Source organism: Calidris pugnax, unplaced genomic scaffold (assembly GCF_001431845.1).
Source record: "Calidris pugnax isolate Ruff unplaced genomic scaffold, ASM143184v1 scaffold219, whole genome shotgun sequence".
Classification (NCBI taxonomy): domain Eukaryota; kingdom Metazoa; phylum Chordata; class Aves; order Charadriiformes; family Scolopacidae; genus Calidris; species Calidris pugnax.
The window spans coordinates 19,112,769-19,116,978 of NW_015094507.1; positions in this window are offsets into that span (position 1 = coordinate 19,112,769).

A 4,210-nucleotide genomic window follows, 5' to 3' on the forward strand; every position below is an offset into this window, starting at 1 on the left:
TGAATAATTGTGCTAATAATGTGTAAGTAAGGCTTGAGCCTACTTTAAGTGGAATATGTGATTAGCGTGCCTCTTGGTGAGGTCTGTCCATCCTCCAGACAAAGTGGGGCAGGAGTGCTGTGGGAAAAAAGATGTCACTGTAGCATTAGGTGCAGTGTTATTAACTGTACACACAGGTGAGCAAAATGAGTTACTCTCCTAATTTTGGCTCTGCCTAACTTTTAAGAGGTTGAATAGCTTGCTAAAATCATTGGCATTCTTTTACTACATGCCTCTGCGTACTAAATTCTATGTATACTGATTTTTTTTCAGACTTATTTTGGGTGTAATTGACAAATACCCTTTCCCACAAAATCACAGAATGATCTGGGGTTGGAAGGGACCTCTGGAGATCATCTAGTCCAACCCCCTGCCAGAGCAGGTCCACCCAGAGCAGGTCCCACAGGAAGGTGTCCAGGCGGGTTTGGAATGTCTCCAGAGAAGGAGACTCCACCACCTCTCTGGACAGCCTCTTCCAGGGCTCTGCCACCCTCACAGGAAAGAAGTTCCTCCTCACGTTTAGGTGGAACTTCATGTGTAAAAGTTTGTGCCCATTTCCTCTTGTCCTATCCCAGGGCACCACTGAAAAAAGACTGACCCCATCCTCCTGGCACTCACCCTTGAAGTATTTATAGTCCTTGATCAGATCCCCCCTCAGCCTTCTCTTTTCCAGACTAAAAAGACCAAAGTCCCTCAGCCTTTCCTTGTAAGAGAGATGCTCCAGGCCCCTAAAGTTCCTGTGAACTTGCAATTTATATGAAGAGTACGGTGATACAGAAAGTAAGCCAGACTGCTCTTGGGACCAGACCAAAGCATCGTATATAGATAACCATCCCTTGGTTTTAATAAGTCCTTTTTGTGCTGCCTTCCTCTTCTCAGACTCATTTATTATGAAAATCACGTGTTTCCACTGCTGCTGAGAAGCTGGTATAGTTTCCATATCGGCACTCACCCTTGAAGTATTTATAGTCCTTGATCAGATCCCCCCTCAGCCTTCTCTTTTCCAGACTAAAAAGACCAAAGTCCCTCAGCCTTTCCTTGTAAGAGAGATGCTCCAGGCCCCTAAAGTTCCCGTGAAGTTGCAATTTATATGAAGAGTACGGTGATACAGAAAGTAAGCCAGACTGCTCTTGGGACCAGACCAAAGCATCGTATATAGATTACCATCCCCTGGTTTTAATAAGTCCTTTTTGTGCTGCCTTCCTCTTCTCAGACTCATTTATTATGAAAATCACATGTTTCCAGTGCTGCTGAGAAGCTGGTATAGTTTCCATATCGAATAATCTTCAGTCTCACTGTGGGAGCACACACAACATACACATTTCTTCCTTCAATGGCACAAGTGCTGCCGTCGTTTCGTCACAGAGCAATCAGCACAAGGTCCTTGTTCCCGTGAAGTTGCAATTTATATGAAGAGTACGGTGATACAGAAAGTAAGACAGACTGCTCTTGGGACCAGACCAAAGCATCGTGTATAGATAACCATCAGTAACACCCCTTTGTTTTTAATAAGTCCTTTTTGTGCTGCCTTCCTCTTCTCAGACTCATTTATTATGAAAATCACGTGTTTCCACTGCTGCTGAGAAGCTGGTATAGTTTCCATATTGAAAAATCTTCGGTCTCACCGTGGGACCACAGGCTCTTACACACAACATACACATTTCTGCCTTCAGTGACACAAGTGCTGCCGTCGTTTCGTCACAGAGCAATCAGCACAAGGTCCTTGACATCCCACCAGTGGGTTTGGGCAGCAGGAGGCAAGACAGGAATACATCTATTTTAAAGGGATTTTTGCTAACTGATAAATGGCTATTGTTTTGCAAAATGCACATGGCAGAGGGATGAAAAATCTTCGGTCTCACCGTGGGACCACAGGCTCTTACACACAACATACACATTTCTGCCTTCAGTGACACAAGTGCTGCCGTCGTTTCGTCACAGAGCAATCAGCACAAGGTCCTTGACATCCCACCAGTGGGTTTGGGTATAGATAACCATCAGTAACACCCCTTTGTTTTTAATAAGTCCTTTTTGTGCTGCCTTCCTCTTCTCAGACTCATTTATTATGAAAATCACGTGTTTCCACTGCTGCTGAGAAGCTGGTATAGTTTCCATATTGAAAAATCTTCGGTCTCACCGTGGGACCACAGGCTCTTACACACAACATACACATTTCTGCCTTCAGTGACACAAGTGCTGCCGTCGTTTCGTCACAGAGCAATCAGCACAAGGTCCTTGACATCCCACCAGTGGGTTTCGGCAGCAGGAGGCAAGACCGAAATGCATCTATTTTAAAGGGATTTTTGCTAACTGATAAATGGCTATTGTTTTGCAAAATGCACATGGCAGAGGGATGCTAACAGCTGCTAACAGCCACTGTGCTGCCATTCTTCCGCCCCAGGAAAGGTCCTTCTAAGGCTTACAAGCTTCATTTTGCCTCTCTCATGGCAGTTTAGAGATGCAGAAACCCTATCCCACTGTCAGGAAGCACCAATATAATAAGGCTGGAATTCTTTTCCTTGGTAGTCATCAACCTACCTCTCACCTCGCCCTTCAGCTGCTGCTGGAAAACCAGGCCCTGCAGACCTGTGGCCACGATAAATCATGGAGTAATATATTGATGGGAGGATGTGGCTCAATGAGACTCCGTGTTTCAGGTTTATCTTCTCTCTAGATGGTAAAATAATCCAAGCTGTGATCAATTCTTTTGGTGCCACCAGCCGGCTCTCTTCAACCGCTTCCAGGTATTGACAGCCATCATCTCATTTTGGAGCCAAACCTTGCAGACCAACTTTCACATCATTAGGAAATCCTGCCTGTACTTTTACTGGCTTACATCTACCCAAATAAGACCAAGACTTTTGCTTTTAAAAATCAGTTTTTAATCCGTATGCAAAATTACACAACGATAAAAACTGTTATCTAGTCCAATACCAAAACAGATACATAATACAGCCCAATTCTGATGCCAACTTGTAATGAAATACACTTTTATATTCATTATTTCTGGTCTAACTTCATACAATAGATTTTAATAGTTGTTTTGTTGTTTGTTTTTTTTACAGTATATGTTTCAATTTGGAGGGGAAGGACTTTTTCTTCTAGCTTCAGAGAACTTTTAAGGCAGTCAGCCAACATGGAAGGTGTATTTGGAAACTTTCCCTTTGTTCAATTAAGACAGCTGGGAGCAATCCAGATTCAATGCGATGCTTTCTTTAAGAAGCTCTCATCAAATTTATTATTCATTTTTTTTAGCCTGGCTTTCAAGTAAAACTGATGAGGATATTAAACCCTGAAAAAACCATTCAGATGAAGGGCTGACTTCATCTCTGAAAAAGCAAGAGAGCCAAGGTTAAAACTGTCACTACTAGGAGACCTCTATAATATTAAAGAGACACAATGAGAGCAAGCTAAAAATGGTATTTCAGGATTAACTCAATTTTTTTTTGTCTGTGTTTGCAGATTTTTTACAGAACCAACTCCTACTTATGGTAGGTGACTAATCTCATTGCAATGTAAAAACTTGCATAAGTAAGGCAAGGAGGACTTAGCCTTTACTGACTGTTAGCCCGCTGAATTAAATTATAGTTTATTTTATTAATTCTTTAAATACGTATACATTTATCTTAACAACCGCACTGATTCATATCAAAAGATATTTGGTCCTATCAATGACAGAATGAGTTGGATTTTAGAGGGAAATCAGTAAGAATAACTACCCAAATAATGTTAAACAAGGATCTATTGGCATGCTCTGAGCCATCACAAGTGAGCCAGAAAGCAAGCAAAGAAAATGAATGCAGCATTGAACTCCATTCCTTGGTCTTAAAGATTTTTAATCCAAAAAAAAGGGGAAAAAAAAGATTAGCAGCTCCCACACATTGGGCTGAATTCAAGGCTTAGAGTGGTAAATTGTTCCTTGATTGTTTTTTGATAGTAGAATTAATAATATGTCTAGCTCTGACTTCAGAAACTGTAGCAAGAATGCTGGCTAGGTGGTGATCAAATACCAGTTTCTTTTATTATAGAAACATGACATGGTAATTTGGAATTAAATATATACCTGTTAGTGTACCAAAATAAAAAGATTTGTCAGAAGGTAGAATAATATTTATTAAAGTTTACATCCTGGTAGTGAAAGCACTGCTTTTTTCAACTAAAGAACTAAATA